Source organism: Ambystoma mexicanum, chromosome 8, assembly GCF_040938575.1.
Source record: "Ambystoma mexicanum isolate Mex_15411 chromosome 8, UKY_AmexF1_1, whole genome shotgun sequence".
Classification (NCBI taxonomy): domain Eukaryota; kingdom Metazoa; phylum Chordata; class Amphibia; order Caudata; family Ambystomatidae; genus Ambystoma; species Ambystoma mexicanum.
In genome coordinates, this window is record NC_090929.1 from 1,293,751,444 (window position 1) to 1,293,775,619 (window position 24,176).

General features: G+C 45.8%; 1 protein-coding gene across 3 annotated transcripts in view; it reads left to right on the forward strand.

Moving 5' to 3' along the window:
• The window catches only part of CFAP46 (cilia and flagella associated protein 46), a 2,698,259-nt gene that overhangs the window by 716,479 nt on the left and 1,957,604 nt on the right, over nt 1-24,176 (forward strand). The window lies entirely within an intron of this gene.

Genomic DNA, 24,176 nt, shown 5'->3' on the forward strand with positions numbered 1-24,176 from the left:
AAATATTAAGAGACTTTAACGTGGAAAGCCAGATGTGCCTCAATCCACGTTTTGGAACTGTTTGTGTTGAAACCTGAGCCAGAGTGCGTCATCCTGCCTACAGGGAGCACCTTACTGCGTGAGGACTATCGTGGGAGGAGAGCAGGTTCAACCACATTTATTCTTTTGAACACTGATTTTTCCTTTGCATACGTTTCTCCTTTATACACTTTTTGTACAAGAGATAGGGCAGGCATTAGGTTTTGTTAGCATAGGATATTTTGAATTGACGGACTCCGCTAGAGCTGTTTTATCGTTTGATGGTTTTGACTACTCCTATCTTAGTTATAGGGCAAAGTAGCAGTTTTTCCAGCCCCAACAATTTCAGTAAAGGTTTTACAAACTATACCCATTGTGTCAGTGTCATACTCAGATGAGTACTTGCCCATTTTCTGGGAACTGCCTATAATTCAAATACAGAGTCGTTTTTTCTCACGTGGGAAGAGTTTACGACTAGTGAATAGGATGTGGTTTTCTAATCCATTGCATATTCCTCGCGAAACTTTTGGTCACTAATAAATGCCACCCAAACACATCAAACCATTGCTCAGACGAATAATGTGTCGGAAGCAAGTTGGTTAACCTATTTCGGTACAAAATATCAGGAACCAGTGGGAGGACAAAAATATAGAAGTGACAATGGAAATTGGGGTTTAAATTTTGACAAAGAGGATATTTCAAACTTGATCACAAAATCCTCGGCGTCGAGATCTGCGGGCCCAAATGGACTAACTTATCAAGTCCTTAAAGGAAATGAGACACTGTGGGCCGAAATCTTATATACCTTGTACAATAAAGTAATCGCAAATAGAATAATTCCATCTTCTTGGAAGACTGCAATTATAATCCCGATCTTCAAGAAGGGGGATCGTAAAAACCCAATTAGCTACAGGCCAATTACACTGCTTGACGTAGAAAGCAAGTTGTTCACTAGTCTGATATTAAAAGAACTTGAAGCATGGGCGAAACAAAACAACATAATCCCTAAACAGCAGACTGGATTCAGAAAAGGCCATTCAACGTCCTTGAATGGTATAATATTAGCTTCATTATCAAATCTGAAAGATAAAAATAACAAAGGAAGACTTTATGAAGCATTTATCGATCTGTCAAGCGCATTTGACATGGTAAATCGAGATAAATTATGGAGTAAGTTGGAACAACAAGGGGCACCCAAAACTTTAATTAACATACTAGTAAAACTTCACGAAAAAAACACAGCAAGGGTAAGATTAAATATGGATGGCTATTTGTCAGAACACATAAACATAGATAGGGGGGTTAGACAGGGTTGTATGGTTGCTCCTTTTCTCTTTAAGTTTTACTTGAGCGATTTTGGAGCCGCCCTAGAATCCTCATCACTAATAAGCCCTAAGGTGGGGTCCTTGGCCGTTAGATGGCTTATGTATGCGGACGATATAGTCCTTTTTGATAGGTCTCCCATTGGCCTACAAAGATTGTTGAACGCCCTCGATAAGTACATGAAATTAAACGACTCTGCTATCTTTTGGAGTTCTGTTCACTTTGACAGAACTCCAAAAGATAGCAGAAAATCTGCTAACTTATTGTGAAACAGATAAATTAACACTGAGTTTAAACCCACTGAAAGTTAAGAAGTCCTTATCCTTGAGAGACTGGATCACAACAGGGGACATGGTGAGATCAACCTCTGTTCGCGAAGGGTTTTTTAAGTACGGTAAAAAACAGGGTGTAGTACCAAGATACTTGATGAAGTTCCCTAACCCAAAAGGAAGACAAAATTTTATGAGGGTACGGTTAAACTTGATTAAAACCGGATCAGTGTTAACTAAATGGGGAGTCACTGAAGGGGCTTGTAGTCTATGCACGGAATGCTCAGATCTAAGTAAACAAACGTTAGAACATCTGCTAAGATTCTGTAAAGGCACCTGGAAAATTAGGGTGGAATACTTAGGGAATTTAGTTGGGTCATTGGATAGACTATCCTCCGATGCTTTTTGGGAAAGAATGATTGCGGGTCATGAAATAAAATTGACCTTAAATATCCTAAGGGTCCTGCAAAAGACAGGTTTTATATCGTCAGAATACTGTTGATCTATTGTTATAATAAGGGGAAAACTGTTTTTTTTTTATAGGTAAACTAGTCATAGATGTGATGAATTTTAATATACTAATTTTATAAAATTGTGACGAAGTAATCTGTGAATGTTATCTAGATATATTTTATGAATATGATGTTTTTGTTTTTTTTATATGTGTATATATGTACTGTTTTTCTTTTTTTTTTGAATGTGAAAAAAAACCCAAATGAGGTTATATCACAATAAATAAAAAAAAAATAAAAAAATCCATTGCATATTTGTGACACTACTGCTCCTAATCCTGTGAGGGAGGTATCAGTCTGTAATACAAATTCCTTTCAGAAGTCCATCACTTTTAGTATTGGATTTTGCCATAAGGTTTATTTCAAGTTATTGCAACACGCACCGCGCTCATCAGGTCAACAACATTTCTGGGGCTCCACATTTCCTAGTTTCTTTCAGTCTGGCTGTTATATCTGAAAAATGGGGGATACACCTATGGTAATAACCAATAAATCCTTGGAATGCCCTGAGGTCTCTCTTGGTCTTGGGTGTGGGGGCATCTAGGATGGCTTTTCACTTTTTCTTGCTGGGGCTGGACACTGCCCTTCCCTAAAAAGAAGCCTAGGTATTTAATGGCTGACTGAACCAGCTTACATTTTGGTGGACTGGCAGTTAAGCAGGTCTGTCTGAGGGTTCTCATAATAGTAGAAAGATGGAAAAGAGGGTCTTGCCAAGTTTTACTATAGAAATCAAAGTAAGGATGTAATATCCTGTCCTTAAGTTGTTGGAAAGTGGCTGGAGCCCCATGCAGTGCAAAAGGGAGGACTTTGAATTGGAATAGTCCCATTGATGTCGAGAAAGCTGTCTTTCGCTCATTTATCAGGTCCATGTACAGGGACCTGGCAATAGCCCTTGGTTAAATCTAGGGTTGACAGGAATGTGGCATTTCCAAGTTCATCAACTCATTGATGCGTGGCATAGGATAGGCATCGAAGGCGGAAATCACTAATTGATAAACTCGGAGCACCCACCGTTCTATCAACCCTAGATTTAACAAAATGGTACTGGCAAGTCCCAGCATATGGGCCAGATGAAGAAGACCGTGTTTGTAACGCCCCTAGGACTGTTTCAATTCAAAGTCCTCCCTTTTGGCTTACTCAGCGCTCCAGCCACTTTCCAATGCCTCATGGATCAAATATTACAGCCATATTCCGATTTCTGTGGAGCTTACATTGATGATATCGTCATTTATAGTAAAAGCTGGGAAGACCATCCTTTCCACCTTTATACTATTACGAAAGTCCTCAGAAGCTGGCCTAACTGCTAACCCATCTAAATGCAGACTGGCCCAATCTGCTGTGAAATACCTCTGCTTCTTCGTAGGAAATGGGAATGTACAAACCCAACATGAGACAGTGAACGCTGTCCTAGACACATATACCCCCAAAACTAAAAGGGATCGTGGGGCCTTTCTAGGGTTAATAGGATATTACCGCAGGTTTATCCTAAATATTTCGGACAAAACAGCTAGGCTGACAGATAAACTTAAGAAAGCTGAAGCCCAGAAACGTCATTGGACTCAAGGAGATGATATATGTTATAACACCTTAAAACAAATCCTGTGCCAGAACTGGATCCTACAGGTGGTAGATTTCTCTAAACATTTCATATTGCAAACGGACGCTACCCTTACAGGGTTAGGAGCAGTCCTATCTCAAGCTTGTAATGGATTAGAACATCCCATCTTGTTTGCCAATCGTAAGCTTTTCCCACGTGAAACAAATTAATCTGTGCTGGAATTAGAGGCCCTGGCCATCAAGTGGGCCATTATCCACCTTAGATACTACCTCTTAGGAAGAAGTTTACACTAGTCACGGACTATTCTCCCCTAGTTTGGATTAGCCAATGCAAAGACTCCAACCTTTGTGTCATGTGATGGTTTCTAGACCTGCAAGCCTTCTGTTTCACGGTGGAACACGGAAAAGGTAAAGACCAGGGGAACGTAGATTTCCTTTCCCGGTTCCTCTGTGAAACAGATGCAGCTACATTGCATGGAGGAAGGGTATGTGAGAAACCTGAAAGTGTCTCACCCGCTAGTCCCAGAGGATCTGTCATCCAGGTGGCCAGGACACTGCCATCGCTATTGGATCTAGTGCCTGGGGGTGGACCATTGCAGGAGGATGACCTGCAAGGGGTGTCTTTGGGGTGTGGAAGTGGGACACTGAAAGGTGAGGTGCGGTATCCCCTTCCTTATGACACCTTTTCCCCATCCTTCCCCAAAGGATACTTAGAAACTCTACCCCGACCCCTTTTCCAACACAAACACTTTCTCACACCGTGAAAGACAATGGACTAACACCAGAGCCGTTTACCTGACATGTCCCAACACAAGGGTCAGGTGGAATCACACAATTGGCGATAACTACACACACCTGACTGCCCATACCCTTCCCCACAGGGATAAAAGGCAGAGCACAAGGGCACACAAGCACAAGACCAAACTCACAAGGAAGCAGCCATTCTGGAATGGCAGTTCAAATGGAGGAGGAAGGCAGAGAGATCTGAAAGGACCACCAGGAGGGAATGGCCCTTGCCCTATTCAACCCAGACCTGCGACGCCTCCGTGAAAGCAAACGTAAGACCGGGAATTGCAGCTGTGGTGGGTACTCGGCGTAGTCAATACAAGAATTTAGATGTGTATCTGCATCAAAGGTACAGAGGGTCAGGGCGACTGGTGTGTCGGATGTCAGCGGTATGTGGAACCCTCCATCACTGATTTCCATAGTGGGTAGAAGCGGTTGCAATCGTGATACCGTCCTTGACGCCAATGGCAAAAGAAACCCCAACAAATTCAGCACAGCCGGTGAGTCAGATGAAACTGATAGTGGACCAGACTGTGTTAAGCTCAAGGTTGCAGTGGCAACATTGTATGTGAAGAAAGAAGATAATAGACAGAGGTCTTTTGCTAGTGAAATTGGAACCAGACATAGGGCCTCATCACGAGTTGGGCAGTATCCCGGCACTATTAGCGGTGGCTCACAGGTTTGGAGGAATGGTCCTTCCCCATTGAGCCCATTGAGCCCATTCGGGAATTCCCTATCCCCCATTGGACCCAATGGGGAATTTTCGGCACGATTACCATCTGCGTTATTACCGTGCAGTAATGGAGCCGAAAATCTGCTAATTCCCGGTGGATTTCCCCCAAGCTCAGAGCTGGGGGTAAATACTGCCAAACCTGTGATTTGGCAGACCCTTAAATGTGACCATAGCGTTACCAGTTCATTTAAGGGTTACCACCCAACTCGTGATGACCTCGATAGGGGTCAGGCGCCACGTGGGTGCTCATTTCGAAGGACTCTATCTGGTAACCCTCTGCTGAAAGAAAGTGAAGGTATTGAACTAAGAACTTTTTGGTTACCGAAACTACAAAGAGCAATCGGCCTTAGGGAAGGCTGCGTGAAGTGGCAAAGTGGTCATACGAGGGTCAAGCCAAATCCCTTGTACAGTCAAAAGTCTTTGACACATTGTGAAAACTAAGTGAGTTGTGATAATTGGCAAACGTGAACCCGACTGTGGGATGCCTGCGAATTGGGGCATATAGTGAGATACCCATGAACATTGTGATGACAAGCATGTACCCGACTGAAGGATGTCCACAGTGAGTTGCTGATCGGAGCCTGTCTGAGGGGGATCAAAAAAGGTGAAGGGTAATCACCTGACGTGAAGAGTACTACAAGGAACTTTTGTTTGTTGGTTTTGATGTATCAGGCTATCTGAGGCAAGAGACTTTGCATAAAAGAGACTTGGGCACAGAAGGCCCTGATATTGAGGAAAAGGAACTGTAATCTTGTGACAGAGAAGCCCAGGAGTGTGCTTTGCTCACGAGTCCTGCCTTGTCCCGTGCTAAAAACGTGGGGAAGTGAGATTCTACTTCCCTCACAGTATCTCTTGGCCTGCACCTTCCCTGTTGCCCAGGAAGTGCTACCCACCTTACCTTTGTGGGCTCCCCAATGTAATCATGTACCGCCGCACAGTCAGCTTGCTTCAGACCTGTTGCACAGTTTCTGCACTGCACCTGCCCTGCTGCTACATGCCACTGGGTATCCACTTCTACTGCTAACTGAGATTTTTCTCTCAAGCCCGTGCATCTCTCGCTGCTGCATGATCTAAAGTACTCTATGCCTACACCTGTCTGGATGCTTCTTTCTTTCTAGGAGCTGCCTGAAGCTGTAGCAGCTCTCCAGCTGCCTACCTGCCAGCTGCTGACTCTACAATGCTGCCTACTACAAAAACAAGGTAATCCTCCTTCATCCATAGCACTCGGAGCCTTCTTCCATATTTCATAAAATGATGAAAACGGTTATTTCCCCTAAATAAACAATACTCTGTAATGTTATGTGCTAATTCCAGAGATAAAATTACATAGGACGATTGATAATGGTGAAGACATTTTGAATAAATTAAAATGAGAATAGGGTGTACATTGAGTATAAAGCAATAGAAAGTGGCCAAGTAGAGAACGTTAACACTATAGAAACCAACAATAATAGTTGACTAACGGTTACTTAGAAGAAGAGATGAGCCGATTCAGCAAGCAAGGTAAAAGTGGATAGATGGCGATATCTGTTGTAAATTTCAGAGATGTTTTCTTGGTAACTTCCATAGTGTTTATAAAGGCTTACAGAAGTGGGTGTGTAAGTGAATGTCTGAGGTGTTCATTCACAACCACCAGGCCTCTATGACAATGCGTGACCTCTCCAATCGCGCCAGTGCAGCCCTCTTGTGAGCGCACAGCCACAGGTGCGAAATGCCATTTGATAGCAATGGGAGGATGGATGTGGATTAGGGGAGCACAGTAGGACTGGAACATAGTCAAAAGACACCAGAAATATGTAGATTACAGAGACAGGGTCTGGACACACAGGGTCTGGGGGCGGGGCATGCGGACAGTGGTCCCCGTACGAAAGAACCCTTTCAGGTGTACATGGTATTCAGCACCATGAGCGTTCCCATCCACCCAGCCCACTTGCGAGCACACGGTCACAGGTACGAAATGCCATTGATAGTGGTGGGGGGATGGATGTGGATGAGGGGAGTAGATAGGCCAGTAAGCTTGTTAAAGCACACCTATCTTTAATGATTCTCTTAGATGGTTAGACATGTTGTGGACTAAATGTATACCAGCCTTTCTTGGTAACTCTTTTAATTATTTTTTATTTACTTTGGTGAAGTGGATGCCAATGACAAACTACAGAATGTACTACTGTGGTCGAGGTACTGACAGGATAAATCCCTGGTATTGTCCGTAGTCACTGTGGAATTTCCCACGAATGGCTCGGACCACACAGGCAGGTATTAGTCGTCAAAAGCGGAATCTCAGTATTCAATGAACCCACTATGTAAACGCACGATAGGCCACAAGCATGTACCACCTGTGTAAGAGATACAGAAATACTTTACTTGAATGAACCAAATAATTTCATTTATTTTGTTTGACCTACCTTTTAAAATGTAAGGCATTGTTATGCTTTAAAAGATATCTTTTTGTGCAAAGTACTGAGAGTACTTGTGATTTAAAGCAGGGATCAATTAGAAATGTGAACGCCCATTCCAGCAAAAACAGTTTGGGGGATAGGGAAATATTGTTTAAATTCCAAGTGAAAGGAATGTTATTTTTCAGATGGTAAATCTAAAGATGAATACTTTGGTTTGTGATTAGAAAGAGAAATGTATTCAGTTTACAGTAAAAGTCTTTCATCAGTGATCCATCGAAGTTATAATGATGCAGCGGAACAACATATAATATTAGCCATCTCGGTTGTCAACCACACAACATATATAGAGTAAAAGTACTTGTTACTTGGATTATGAGGGCAAACTGTAGCTTGAAGTTCATGCATACTGACCATCATCATTCGCAACACCGATCTTGTAAGACAAGCTGCCCTGAAGTCATGCAGCTCAGTAATGAGTAGCAGTGGTGTGTCTTCTTCGGCAATGAAGGCCAAGCAGCCAGAGCCTTCTATGCCACAGCAGTTCTCCACCAGAGTAGGCATAAGCTCACAATGATGGCTGATACACCAGGTGGAAACGTCTTCCATGTGACTGAGTTCCTGCTCCGGTGATTCATCGTCATAACTCATCTGATTCCTCATTGTTTCGGCTTCTTTCTCTTTCAAGGATTTCCTCTTCTGAATATTCTGGCTTGTACAGGTAGAGCTGAATTGTTGCTATAGATCCTGAATATTGATGAATTACAAAATCAACAATGAGATAAATAAAAATGTTCTTGTTTGTATACAGTAAACATTAGGTTTTACGTTAATATTCAATGTTAAAGAAAGACGAGCGAAGAAACAGTCATGTTACAAAAACCCATTGTGCAAAGACGAGATTAATAAGCTCAAACTTCAAAAGTTCACAAGGGAAACTTTAAAGAACATGCAATGTTAAAAAGTAGAACCTAAATATAATTTGGTCGAAGACATTTGTACATAATATAAGAAATGATTAAATAAAAAGCAACTATTGTGTTAATTCATTTTAGGCAGTGTAAGTATCGGTTCTCAATGCGTCGTACTTGGAAGGCAGCAGAAACAAGTCAGGCAGGCTTGAAATGAAATACACTGACAAGAAGGAAAAAGAAACTCTAAAGTTGTGTTCTCAGTAAGGATTTGTGCACACTTGTCGAGGAAAGAGGCATTTTGGCATTTCCATGGAGACACATCAGTAGATTGCACACAGATGACGTTGACATGAGTCGTGCATTATGAAGGCGCTTGGTCCTAACACAATACCAAAATAAGCCAAATAAAGAACACACCCCACTAGAGAATGAGACCAGGAGATGGATTGCAAGTTGAACAAAGTTTTATATAAGGTAAGTTGTGCATGCAGAGAACTCTGATGCCCTGAGAGTGCTTTGCCAACCTTTACATGAACAGTACATTATAAGTTCTGGAAATGACACTACTGACGTTTCTCTATAGGTACATCATATTAAAGCAAGATTGGCGGAACAGATGGATACATTATGGGAACACATGGGTCGGCTCCACTGTATTGGCTGGTAGCTTGGAGGTTCGGCAGGCAGTATGTAGGTCAGCTGGGCTCCTCTCTGCGTGGTGAAGGTCATGCACACACGTTGCAACATTTCTAACTATCTATTTTAGCACAACGGAGACTAAAGACATGGGACAAATGACTATCATAAAACGTTGGCATTTTAAGGGGATGCTATAAAGCTCGTTTGACAAATATATGGTTTGGTAGCCCTTTACGTCCAAAGATTCATAAAACACAGTGCCCCGACCCAGGTGCCTGCCTTGGGTTTTTTGATCTGCTTGATGCCTCACGATACGGATTGACCCAAGTTGTTTCGACAGAGGATATATGGTGTACCGGGATTAGGGCTGTGGTGGGTACTCTGGGTAGTCAACACAAGAATTTAGATGTGTATTTGCATCAAAGGTACAGAGGGTCAGGGCCTCTGTATGCTATAACTTTAAAGGTGGGGGACGAGTGTGCCCAACCAGGTTTGTGGAGACAGATGAGTCTGCAGGTCAGGGTTTGCTCCGGTCACACACGGGGCAGTGAGCTCATAGGAAGAGAAAGGATACTGAATACTTGTAACAGTACATGGCTGAGAAATGGGTTGGTGCTGAGCTGACAGGAGGTCGGGGGGGAGACTGGGCTCTCTATGTGCGGCGCTGGACAGAGGGAGAAATGGCCTTTTAGAGATCATTACATGGCCTAGGAAACTATGGCATTTGGGGTGGCACAAAATGTCTGTATGTCTCACCAAATGGTTTTGTTTACCATCTCTTTTGTAGTTAATACTTGGTCCAAATAATAAGAACAGACAAACAAATGTGGGGAAGTCTCCCACCATTGGGTAAACCTGAGATCCATTTCACGCTGGAATGTCGAGGGCTGTCAGAAAGGCCTTTGCTCCCCAAATTACTCCCTTTCATTAAATCTAAAATAATGAATACCCCTGCCCAGTACGCCTGTGTTTCTCTGCTCTTTTTACTGCTGCTTCCCATGCTGGAGTGCCCTTTATTGGCATCCACGCACGGCACACTCTTCTTAAGCTTCCACCCCTTCTTGCATATTCTTTGGGAGTGCACGTCATATAAAAACAACCCCAATCCCCAGGCCAGGTCCACCCACACCTCCTGATGGTTTTCCAAGTCTTGGGGCTCTTCAATGGTTGTGTGCCATAGATTATCCACTATATCTCCTGTATTGTACACTGCTGTCGTACTATATTTTGGCTTATTACTTTCGCCAGTTTGTACTTGTGCTTCCCTAGTATCATGAGGCATCTTGTTTGGGTGGCCCACCATCATCATAGCACTACTTATGGATTGCTTCAGCACAGCATCAAACCCCTATCTGGCACACACAGAAAATCAGCAGCAGGAAAACGATGATAGGGACCAGTAGCTTCATTGCAGTCCCGAACCATGATGGTACCCTGTCGAACTCTGTGTCAAACCAATCACTGGGCTGGACACCACCTTCCTTTTTCATTCTTACTCCGAGGTCGTGTACTGCTGCGATTACATGTGTTAGTGTCCCATTGTCAGCATCTGAAGAAGGTATAAAAGTGCAACATGCGGTCCCGATTTTTCAGCAAACACTGCCTTCCATTGCTGTGAGGATGTCCAGAGCGTAGCGGTTCTGCATATTCATTAACTGCAGAGCTCTGAGTTCTACCTTGATGACATTGAATCCCTCCTCAGTGTCTTTGGTCAATTGAATCAGCTCCCACCTCATGATCTGCGTTTGCTCGGGTTTGGATACTTGGTACGAGTGTTGCAAAAAATGTCTCTGCTGAATTAAACAATTTATACTGGTCCGGAATTTGTGGCAGAAGGTTGGAGGAGTCTTTAGAGAGGTAATTGGATGCTCTTCTTTTGCACAATGCTTTATCTTGCAGCTTCTCTTCTGATAACGCATTGTAGATGGGAGGTTCTTCGTCTGTCGACTGGGGTGCCGATGACAGTCTCGCGGGCACCTCTCCCCCTGGACATGGCTCTCAGTAATCACCATCAGGGCAGAATGCAACGATGCCATAACACAATCGTCCCTCCATCATTGCGGGAGGTGCAAGTATGCCTGGTTGCCACACACCCAGTAATTATCCATCAAGGCAGCAGTTCCTTTTCGCATGTCAGTGATGACAAGTATTCTATTGCAATGCCTGTTTGATCCCAGGGGCACCTTTCCTTCTCCATGAAAGCAAAGTTAGAATGGTTCTTCATGCTGTATTTTAATTGTTTTTTCAAGAGCTGTGACCTAAGTGAGCTTTGTGATGTGTTTCGACCACGTTCCAGCACATGTATCTTGCGTCCATTTCAGTCTCTCATCCGTCTGCTCGCATAGTGCTTCAGCCTTGCACATCACTGTTGCGTCATGCCATTTGCTTTCAGTAAACATTGTCCCTTTTATTGCAGAGAACGGTTCCTTGAAGCATGTAGCACCTTCTGGCTTCTTTTTGCATAGTTGTTCGTCAGGAGGAAGTAACAGTGTGAGATGAAGGCGACACTGGTCTTCCACTATTGGGGTTTCTTGTGGTACTAAAACATTAGGTGTTCCTGATGCATGGGAAGATCAGTGAACATACATAACAGCTTTCATTCGTAGCCTGCCTACCAGTGGTGCTCATATCTGAGCACCATTTGTTAGACTGTTCTGGGTGACGGGGGGTCTTCAATTGTGTCTAGCCTCAGTCCATGGTAAATATCATATTTGTGCTGTTGTATTCCCCTTTTCCTCCTCCCTTTTCCTCCTCCCTGAGCCATTGTGGGCATGCATAGTATTTTGGAAAGAGATGGGAAAAATACCTGTGTTCAACATTTCTTTTTAATCATTTTTATGCTGCTAATACCATGCATTTGGAGGACTAGTCAATGTGGTAGCCGGGGACAATGTATACATAAACTCGACATTTGAGGTAGGATCAGAGGTTGTCTGTGAGTGAGTGTGTGGTACTGCGAATGCTGGTGAGGTTGGTTGATAGTCATCATATACATATATTACATTTTCACTAACATTTGTTATGGGTAACTCAGGCTGAGGTACTTCATTGTCCGGGTCTTATGCAACGTGGTTAGATTTGCAGAGGTATTATGGTACCACATCAATTTTAGCCCATCCCATATTAGCTGAGTTCCCTCTTGTATCAATTTACCCCCCCCCTTTTTTTACATCCTTAATGATAAAAGACACACTCCAATAGAGACCTAAACATAATAAAATAGAAAATAGAAAAAACAGTGGCTGTAAAATAAAGGCCACATTCACACGAGTACGCCCTAGTGGCACTAACATTGTCCCTACTGCTATCTGACTCTCTTCTTGCTGTATTCAGAGGCCTTGTCTCTGCCATTGTAGTTCCTACAGAATAGAATAGAATGGGTTAAGCACACCTTTAGTTGAAAAACAATCATACATTCTCAGAAAGCGGAGAGAGAGCGAGAGTATTTTCATTTATACATAATATATTTTCATTATACTTTATTTTACTTTTCTCTTTAATCACATATGTAGAACCATTTGATAGCACACACCTTATGACCACTATTCTCGTCATTTCAGTAGTTTAGCAGCTACCGTTTCTCTACTCAATATCCTCATTTACCTTTTAACTGCCATGGGTTTACCCCCCCCAGTGCTAAGGGCTTTTTTGGTGATTTTGGTATTTTGCCATTCAATGCCTTTTAACGTTTTCTGTTTCATTAACCCCTTAAGTGTCAAGGACATCCCAAGGACGAGATAACTCGCCCTTGGCACTTAAGTCTTGTCTGTTTCATCATCTTTTGTGAAGGGCGGGGCAATTTGTTTAGCAATGTCTCTCACCGTTCGTGTTAGTTGTGTCAGATAATCCTTAAATTCTTCACCTAATATCGTTGCTGTTTTGTGGGCATCAGATACCCTTCTCACTGATGACAGGCGAGTTTGCATTGTTCTGTGAGAAATGTAGCTGGGTTCACTGTCTTGCAACGTGGATATTGGGACTTGATAGCATTATCTCGTATGCTGTTGCTCTTTGTGTAGTGAGTGTGGATTCAGTGAACAAGGAGTGTTCCACAAACAGTGTGACAGAGCAGCCCATCACTATTGTGGAGCTTTTCTCAATTGCAAAAGCGGCTGCTGCTAGGGCCTGTTTGCACGCAAGCTGACCCTGCATCACTGAGTCAAGAGTACCGCTGTAATGGCTAATGGCTTATGTCCCAAAGATGTTTTTTGTGTCAGTACTGCTGTCATTAATATTCCATTAGAATGTGAGAACAGGATAAATTCCTGCTCATAGTCAGGGGTTGCAAGGATGGGTGCTGTGCAAATAATTTCCTTCAATGTTTTAAAGGCGGTGTGCATTTCGGGGGTCCATGCTATTGTATTGTTTTCTTTTTGAGCCTCTTTTAGCCCCTGCAGGAAGTGCCTTGTGTATGCGATATAATCTAGAATCCACGCTCTGCCATAGTTGCAAATGGCAAGGAATTTCTGCATGTCTTTCACGGTGTGAGGTCTGGCTGTAGCACGCACTGTGGCAGCCCTGTCTGGTATTATTCTTTTACCATCTTTGGAAATTAATTGACCCAGGTACAATACTTATGCAAGACAGTATTGGAGTTTATTTTTGTCCACCTTATATCCCTTGAGAGCAAGTAAGTTGAGTAGTCTTTCATGCACATTTCTTCTCCTTCACTACATATCAGCAAATCATCAACGTACTGGATGATCATACTTTGAGCAGCTATATTGCTGAGGTCTTAGTGCAATATTCTGTTAAAAAGGCTTGGGCTCTCGCAGTACCCCTGAGGCAATCTGCAGTGCTCATATTTTTCCCCCCTAGGGTAAATGCTGTCAAGTATTGTGAGTCTGGATCGAGGGGCAATGAGAAGAAGGTGTTCTTTAAATCAATCACAGTAAAATGTGCACAAAATTGATGCTCGGTTTGGGACAAGAAGGAACTCCTTTCGGACAACCTCATTAAGTGGACGAAGGTCCTGCATCATCCACCACGATCCCTCATTTGCTTTCTTAATCGGATAAATCGCAGTATTGCATGGGGAATTGGAGGGGACAATGATGCCCTTATGCAGCAGTGCATATATCGGTTCTTTTATTCTCTCCTCCGCCTCCCTTGATAGGGGATATTGTCTCACTCTGGGCAGGACTGCTCCATTTCTTTTTTTTTTTATTTTCACTGGGATCACTTCTTTCAACAACCCAACATCATGTGGGTTTGTGGTCCATATGTTTGATGGCACTTGTTGTAAATCTGAGTTGCAGAATGATGGTGGTGCACTGACAATAGCCATGTGGGTGTTTGGCACTTGCCTATTCTGTACCAATAAATCCTAAGGCATGCATGTTTCATTATTATTTCCCCATCAATGTCCTTGTCAGTGAACAACTCCTCATCTGTCAAATTTCGCAAAGCTATGTTTGGGTCTATGCATATTACTGTGCGCCATTCAAACTTGTGCATGTCCAATCCAATTGCCACAATTCGTTTTGATGACACCTGTACTCCTTGCAAGTCTTGTGAGAGCACTGTACCAGATAGTATTTCGGAGGTAGCCACTGGCCGTGAAACTAAATCGGAGGGCACTCTCCAGTCTTTTCGTGTTATTTCTGGCACTACTCTCGCCAACAACTGTATGCCATAGATAAACATATCCCCATTTGCAGAAATTCCTCGCACTGTCACTTCATTTGCTAATGTCTGTATCAATAACATGGCTCTAAGGCTGCACATACCTGGTGTGGAGCACACCACGCCCCTGTCTGTGAATGCTGTGGTCATGTTGAGTTTGCTGGGGAGGCCTCTTCCCAATAAGTTTACAGGTGAATTTTCGTGGTAAATTAGGGGTGCTCGTAACGTTCTCCCCACCCCACTCAGACATCCATACCTTCAGTGTAAGGAACCGTGACCACAGACCCAGAGAATCCCTGCGTCTCGAGATTTTTGTCTGACAGCGGAAAATTGCCTTCACATAGACACGATTTCTCCGCCACTGAGTCCACCATGAAGATCAACTGTTTGTTTCCTATCTCTGCCCCCCACCAATGGTTCCTCGTCCCGGCGTAAGGTACTCGATAGGACTGGACACGCAAGGGCTCACTGTGGACTGTCCTAGTCTGGGTGAGTGTCTGTTCCAGGGCAGGAGAAAACATTGTTGCTGAGCATACACGTTCCTCGAAATGGTGCTGGTGCGCCATTCACGGTTGTAGCAAAGGGGGTTTGTGTGTGTGTACATCTGGTTTTGATGAGTAAGATGTGCCTGCATGTTTTGTGGTTGTTTCCTAGGCATGTTGGGTCCTTGTGTGTGTGTGTGTGTTGTCCTGCTGTTCATCCTGTCTGTAACCTCCCATAGGTAGCCCATACGGGCTGCCTGGGTGTGAGTGTCCATATTGGTATCCATTATTGTACCTTTGATCATTTTGGTAGTTAGGCATAGGGTGGACACGACATTCCCTTGCAAAGTGGCCCCATCTCCACATGACCAACATGCACCCTGTCCTCCTCCCCTAGGCCCTTGCCCTCTGTACCCTCCTCGGCGCTGCCCTCAATACCCACCTCTTCCACTTGTGGGCCTCCCTTGCCACTGGGGTCCTGCATACTGCTCCTCTCCACCCCATTGCTCCCGACCATTGTTTGCCCATGCAGCTGCCATTCTAGCATGTAATGCTACAGTTCCCTCCCCTTCTTCTCCCTGCCGTTCCCTGGGTGGTGCTGCAGTTACCGGCGCCATCTTAACCAACTTACTCTGTACCAGCTCTGCTTTGTCGGCTAATCTTCTTTGTGCTATTTCTTTTTCCCTTTCTTTGATCGTCCTGCAGTGGTGTACTATGATGCTCTGTATTTATGGACATCCCTTGGCTTCTATCCCAGCAATTTTATCAAGGGCCTTCTGTACCTCCTTTGGGAGGCCTTTTTTTGATAATAAAATAGAACAGAGCGGTGGATTGGTCCCATGCTGTACCAGTGTCCGCCCGCCACATATCCTGCATCCAAAGAATGAACTGCAGAGCCTCTTCCTCGTCCCCATCGTGCACTGCATGACAGAATGTAAATCTGGGGTGTTTGGGAAGGCCCTCCCCAATGCATCCCATACATGTGCCCTTACATTGGTAAATGATGTCCCATCATGTCGATCATTGCCCATTACTCTCAGGAAGCCCGCCTTCACCCACACTCCGTCTGCCTGATCACCCTCTGCCGAGCCCAGGAGGCTTTTGATTTCCCCAATGGCCAAGGGGGACCCGTGTTGTGTTTTTCTCGAATGCGTGTATCAATTTTTCCACCCCCCCCCCCGAAAGTGGAGGGAGTGCTTTTAATAAGTTAGTTTTGTCCATCAATGCCCAAGGCACATAATGGGGATGTCCTGCTCCCTTGTGAATGAGAAGCATTTGCAATTTTGACCTAGCCTTTCCTCTCCTTACCTTTTTAATTATTTTCTTTTTTGCTATTGCCATTCGCCCTAGGCTGTTGCGGTGCCTTCCTTCCCACCTTTCTTCTCCTGCTTCCACTACTTGTCGAGTAGCACACTGTATCTGCTGTATTCCTCCCACTGCCCCCTCGTCTGACTCGTCAAAGTCACTCCAACATTCCTCTTCCCTTTCAGATACTACCGTGTTGTATCCCACGCTTACTGTTTTTCCTTCTCGCTCCTCCCATACTGTTTTAATTGGTGTGCTGTCTATTCGGAAAAGGAAATCCCTGAATGTCCATTCATCTTCTGGTAATATAGTGGAACTTTGTAGTGGGGGCACAGTGGAACTTTGTAGTGGAGTTGGCAGCTGTGGGTGTCCTCCCTCCTGCGTTGTTTCACACAGTGTCTGCAATTGGGATAGCTCTGCTTGTGTGTTTGTCACTAATATTTCTAAATCTTGTGTCGTGGGTCCTACAGGGGCAGGAGCTGTACTTGTTGGAGCGTATAAACCTACCGGGGCACCATTGGAGTTTGCTGGAACATATGGGGTAGGTGGCAAAGTTACTGGGGTGGCCGGTGCACTTGGCTGTGGCAGATAAAGTGGGTCGCAATACCCCTCAGTGGGTCTTGCGAGTAGTGAATATAATTTCTTTGATTCTGCCCCTCCTTTGTCCTTCTCTCCTGCCTCGCAATTTGGCACTGCTGGAGCTTCCCACTCCTTATCTTTGATATTTGTAGGGGGTGTTTCTTCAAACATCCTCCACAGATGCAACACTTTTCATCTATTTTGGAGCTGGTTTCCTTTATACGTGGCCATTAAGTACATTTCCACATGGTCGAATACTTTATCAAAAGACCACTCTTATGGCCAGACCCCGGTTGGCCCCTCCCCTTTAATTTCTGTCAACCACTGCCAGTGATATTTCTTTATTTTGTCACTATAGAGAGGGAGGTGCTTACAAATATGTGAAAGTGGCGTGTCTGAACTCACAATGTCGCTATATTCCTTCATCCTTCCTTAGTGCGTATTCTGTTGTTCCCTAAAATGTGGTAAACTAGGGTTTTTCTCCCCTCGCAGGTTTCTCAAACTTAGGTGGCCTCTCCACTGGGTGTACCTAATATGCATTTACTGTTGTTCTCTAAAATGTGGTAAACTAGGGTTTTTCTCCCCTCGCAGGTTTCTCAAACTTAGGTGGCCTCTCCACTGGGTGTACCTAATACGCATTTACTGTTGTTCTGTTGTTCCCTAAAATGTGGTAAACTAGGGTTTTTCTCCCCTTGCAGGTTTCTCAAACTTAGGTGGCCTCTCCACTGGGTGTACCTAATACGCATTTACCGTTGTTTTTTCTGAAAAGCGGTCAACTTGGCCTTGCCGCTCACTGTCCTCGTGCTTTCATATCGTCTGTCTTCCCCCCCACGCCCTCCTACTCCATGGTGCTCTCTATCTCGCCTATCTTCTCTAACTGCTTCTCTATTGACTATCCTGCTCTCCTCACTAAATCTGGTAGGTTCTCCAACCCAGGCCTCCCTATCGCTGACACCTACACTAGTGCCTGCTCCAAGGAAACTCTTACTGACATCCTCTTTTTTGTGCCTTCGGCTGACCTATGGACCCTTCATATGGTCTCTGTGCTCTCTCCTTTCTCCTCTTCTCCCATTAATGGTGGCACCCATTGGGATGTCCTCTTGGCCCCCTTCCGCTCCTCTAAGGCCATCCTTAATGTCTACGCTAATGGGACCATCTTGGTCCAAGGCCCTCAGGCCAACCTTCACCTCTTTGATAGAGGCTTCCCACGCCTCATGAACTTCCTTTCCTCTCCTGCTGTCCCCCCTTCTCTGTCCTCGGCTACCTTGCCTCTACCCTCCCTCCCTGCCCCCTCTCTTGCTCCTTCCTCACCTCCTTCTTCTACACCTCCGCAGGGCGTACCTCTGATCTGTACCCCTCCCCGGAAGTCCTTCAAGGATGGCAACCTTCTCCACATTGCCACTCTTAACTCTCGCTCTGCCATCAAACATTCCTCTGATATCTGTCACCTTCTTGAGGAACTGGACCTGGATGTCCTCGGTCTCACTGAGACATGGTTCACGGCCAGCTCTGTCACCAGCTTTGACACACTCCTACCTGACGGTTACAAGATCCTCTCCGTGCCCAGGCCCAACCGTGCAGGGGGGGGTGTGGCCCTTTTCTTCCCTGAGTGGATTCCTGCCACTGCCACTCCTACGCAGACCTACTTCTCTTTTGAGTGTCTTGTCTGCCGACTATCTCTCTCTCCTAGCCATTCCCTTACAGTGGCTACTATCTATCGGCCACCTGGTCAAATTTCCTCCTTCCTCTCTGAGTGGGCTGACCTCTCCTCCTCACTCCTGGCCTCAACCACTCAACTCCTCTTCCTTGGTGACTTCAACATCCACCTGGATGCCTCCTGTCCCCCCTCTGGACTCTTTCGTGACCTCTGCGACTCTCTCTCACTCTCTATTCTCCCGTCTGGGCCTACCCATTCTGCAGGGCACACTCTTGATGCTCTGATCTCTTCTGACCTTCCCCTCTCCGTCCCTCTCTCCACTCATCTCTCCTGGAGTGATCACTTTCTCCTATCCTCCCACCTCACCCTCCCTACCCCACAGGCAAAGCCACCCTCATCACTGCCAACCACCTTCTCGGTCATCCGACCCATGAAACGCGTGTCAATTGAGGCTTTCGCTGCCACCTTCTTGCCCCCCCCTCCTCCTTCGGCTGACTCCCACCCTGACACAGCCCTCTCCACGCTCCACTCTGCTATATCTGATAGTCTTGATATCCTTGCCCCTGTCATGAGAATCCGCCTGAAGCCCAAAGCCAGCCCAATGGCGTGCTTCATGTACATCCTCTGACAAACTGGCCTGCCGCCTGCTCCAAAGGCAAGACCGTCTCTCCGTTCTTACCAAGAAGAGAGCCCTTATCCAAGCCTGCATCTCTGCTGCATCTAACAACTCGGCCGAACTCTTTAAAATCTGCAAGGAGCTTGCCAACCCTGCTGCAGTCTCTACCTTTCCTGTCCCCTCCCAGGCCCTCTGCACTGCACTGGCCTCTCACTTCGTCTCTAAAACTCAGGACATCCTGTCCACACTCTCCTCCTATCACCTCCCTCCATCTCTTCCTGGCTCTCCCTCTGGCCCTTCTGCAGTCACCCCTCCTCCCTCCTTCTCTGCCTTTCCCCTTTTCTCTGCTGACGAGATTTCCAGACAAGTCCGATCTATGAAAGTCTCGTCTAAACAGGTTTACCCCTGCTCCTCCAAAACTATCAAGGACCACATTGACTCCCTGGCTCCTGCCCTGGCTGACTTTTGCAACCACTCCTTCGCCTCTGGAGTCTTCCCATCCCCCCTTAAGCACTCCCTTGTGCATCCTCTTCTTAAGAAACCCTCTTCCGACCCCGCCTGCCCAGCTAACTATCGCCCAATCTCCATCACTCCCTTCCTGGGCAAGCTCCTGGAGAAACTGGCCATCTCCCAGCTCAACCTCCATGCTGAATCTGTTGGTAGTCTTCATGACCATCAATCTGGCTTCAGAGCTGCCAGAAGCACGGAAACTGCTCTCCTGAACATCCGTGAGGATCTGCTCTCGAACCTCGACTCCAACACTCCGTGTGTTCTCATTCTGCTCGATCTCTCTTCTGCCTTTGACACTGTCAACCATGCCATCCTGCTCAACCGTCTCCGTGATAACCTGGGTATCACTGGTCAGGCTCTGGCGTGGCTGACCTCTTTCCTTTCCAATCGACCCTCCCAGGTCCAACTGGGGTCCTTCCTCTCTGACATCTTCTTCTCTACCTGTGGTGTCCCCCAGGGATCTAATCTCTCTCCCTGGCTGTTCAACCAGTATCTGGCACTCCTTGCCCACTGCATCGCCACTCTCTGCCCCAACTTTCAGTGCTATGCGGACGATACCCAGCTCATTTTCAGGCTACCCTCGGCCTCTTCCTCTCCTTCTCTCATCTCCGACTGTCTGTCTGCTACCCAGGAATGGTGTGCCGCCAATGACCTCTGCCTTAATGCCAGTAAGACTGAGATTCTACTCATCGGCACTCCCACTTCCTCCTTCCCTGCAGCGCTCTGGCCAGCCTGTCTTGGCCCGCTTCCTGCTCCTACTTGCAAGGCAAAAAACCTTGGGGTCATCTTCGACTCCACACTCTCCTTCTCTCCTCATATAACTGACGTCTCTAAGAAGTCTCACTACCAGCTGCACCTCCTCAGAGGTATTCTTCACTTCCTCTCCTTCCCCCAGAAGCTCACGGTCTCCAGAGCCCTGGTTCTCTCGAAGCTGGACTACTGTAACAGCCTCTATCTTAATCTGCCTGCCTCTACTCTCCGCCCTCTGCAACTCATCCAGAACAGGACTGCGAGACTTGTCCTTGGCCTGAAGCCCAGGGACCGTATCTCTCCAGGACTGAAATCTCTACACTGGCTCCCTGTGGCTGCGAGGATTAAGTTCAAAACCGTCTGCATTGTCCACAAGGCCTTCTGGGGCCTGGGGCCTAAATACCTTCAACTCTCTCTTCCTAAATATCTTCCTTCCCGAGCTCTTCGCTCATCTGTCTCCAACTCCCTCAGGGTCAGCCGCTTCTCGAAGCAACGAGCTGGGGGTAGATCTCTCTCTGCGGCAGGGGCCTCCCTCTGGAACAGCCTTCCTGCCTCCCTGAAACTTGAGGAGAACCATCTTCGGTTCCGGAAGCACCTCAAAACCTTCCTCTTTGCTTCTGCTTTCACTCTCCCTGTCCCCTGCTAATTCTTCATTGAAACTGCACTGAACCTGCACCTGGGCCACTCTCACCGACCTCGGTCCTTGGCCCAGCCACTCTCCACTTGCACTGCCTCCCTGGCAACCCCTGCACTGCGGGACTGTCTCTGCATCCCTTACAGCCCCCCCCTCCCAGCACTTGTCTGCACTTACCTTGCACTTGCCACCAGCTGGCCCTATTTATTATTTATTTTTTATTCTACTTACCCTGTTCAGCACTTCCCCCTCTCCCCTTCCCCTTGCACTTTTTCCCTTCCCCCTACCCCTGCACTTGCGCAATCTGAATGACACCTGGCCTAGTAGGATCGTTGTCTGCCTTTCCCCCCTGTTCTCCCCTCCCTGCCTCGTCGCGCCTTGAAACACTTGTGTATAGGCGCGTTACAAATGCCATATCATATCATATCATATCATGTGTGTGCTGACCCTGTCACCTCTGAACCTTTGGTATATCACTTACTTTTTTGATCCTGCACTTAAATCAATTACTTATACATTGTAATGATAGACATATGAAAATATGACGAATATCTAACCAATTGACGTAGGACACGACAGACAAACAAATATACCAACAACACTGAACAGAGAACATAAGACCTTAAAACAGCCCCTTATACCCCGGGTCCCTGCTTAACTAAAAATCTGCTTTCCCCCATTCACACCCAACATTCACATCACCTTTGCCCCTCCTGGGCCTTCCTCCAACAAGTTATGGATGCTAAAAAGAATAACTAATACTATTTTCCCAAGCCTACTAAATATACGAGGCTCCTACTTTTATCCATTTCCTCAATTAAATTCCATACTGGTCGGGACAATGCTATGCGGCTCTGCCTTCAACCCCCTTTCGGAGCTAGGTTCCTGTATCTCGTCTTACTTCATTACCTTGTCCATATACAAAAATAGTGGCCAAAAAGAATAAATAACCCCCTTAAAATTCAACAATCGCTCTAATCACTCACATCCAACCCAACCTGTAACGTTGCCCCTTACTAAATCACCTCCATGCCCTTCATACTTCCCACCTTTAATTCTTCTTGCAATCAAAACTCACGTGTCCATGGTATTCCGAGAGCCTCTGTTCGCGGTCTATCCAGAAGGGGGGGCTCCCCGTGGTGGGTCCTGCCCGGCTCTGGCGAGCAGTTTGGTATTCACAAAGCCGGGACCCACAAAACCTGCTCAGGAGCGTACGCTTTTTGTAGAATTCTGGTCAGCCGTAAGTGGCGATGGCCCTCCCTGGGAAGCCCCGGATCTCGCCGCAGTACGGGGACGTCAAGGAACAATCACGTCGGACTGGTCCCCACTAGGAAGGCGCCTGGCCCTAACATGATACAAAAATAAGCCAAATAAAGGACACACACCCCACTAGGGAATGAGACCAGGAGATGGATTGCAAGTTGACCAAAGTTTTATATAAGATAAATTGTGCATGCAGAGAACTCTGCTACCCTGAGAGCGCTCTGCCAAACATTACATGAACACTACCTTGTAAGTTCTGGAAACGTCACTACTGATGTTTCTCTATAGGTACATCATATTACAGCAAGATTAGCGGAACACATGGATACATTATGGGAACATATGAGTCGGCTCCACAGGCTTGGTTGGTAGCTTGGAGGTTCGGCAGGCAGCAGGTGGGTCAGCTGGGCTCTTCTCTGCAGGGTGAAGGTCAGGCGCACAAGATGCAACATTTCTAACTATCTATTTTAGTACAACGGAGACTAAAGACATGAGACAAATGACTATCATAAAAAGTTGGCATTTTAAGGGATGCTATAAAGTTTGTTTGACAAATACATGGTTTGGTGGCCCTTTGCGCCTAACGGTTCATAAAACACAGTGCCCCAACCCAGGTGCCTGCCTTGGGTTTTTTGATCAGCTTGATGCCTCACGATATGGATTGTCACATGTTGTTTCTACAGAGGATATATGGTGTGCAGGGATTAGGGCTGTGGTGGGTACTCTGCGTGGTCACTACAAGAATTTAGATGTGTATCTGCATCAAAGATATAGAGGGTCAGGGGCTCTGTATGCTATAACTTTAAAGGTGGGGGTCGAGTGAGCCCAAGCAGGTTTGTGGAGACAGATGAGTCCGCAGGCCAGGGTTTGCTACGGTAACACGCGGGGCACTGAGCTCATAGGAAGAGAAAGGGTACTGAATACTTGTAACAATACATGGCTGAGCTTCTGTGAGAAATGGGTTGGTGCGGAGCTGCCAGGAGGTCGAAGGGGGAGGTTGGGCTCTCTATGTGCAGCGCTGGACGGAGGGAGCAATGGCCTTTAAGAGATCATTACATGGCCTAGAAAAAGATAGCGTTTGGGGTGGCACAAAATGGAGTCTGTATGTCTCACCAAATGGTTTTGTTTACCGTCTTTTTTGTAGTTCATACTTGGTCCAAATCATAAGAACAGATGAACAAAAGCGAGGACGTCTCCCACCATTGGGTAAACATGAGATCCATTTCACACGGGAATGTCGAGGGGGTCAGAAAGACCTTTCCTCCCCAACAATTGGCGTTGTGAAAATGGGGCTGAGCATCTAGTGATGTCGGCTTTAGGGGCGGGCGATCTGAATTATTGCCGCAAGGGCACTTGAAGTTAGGGCGATGGATCAATGGATGGTTCTATGTTATTTTGCCGCGGGATTTTTGTCGCGGGACTTTTCATCGCCTTTTTTTATAGAAAAAAACTCATGGTTTGTTTTTTTACATTATTCCCTTTCACCCACAAATATTTATTTAATTTTTAACCCCCCCCCCCAAAAAAAAATATTTTTTTTCAATAAAAAAATGCAGATGAAAAGTCCTGCGACGAAAAATCCTGCGGCAAAAGAACTGTATACCCAAT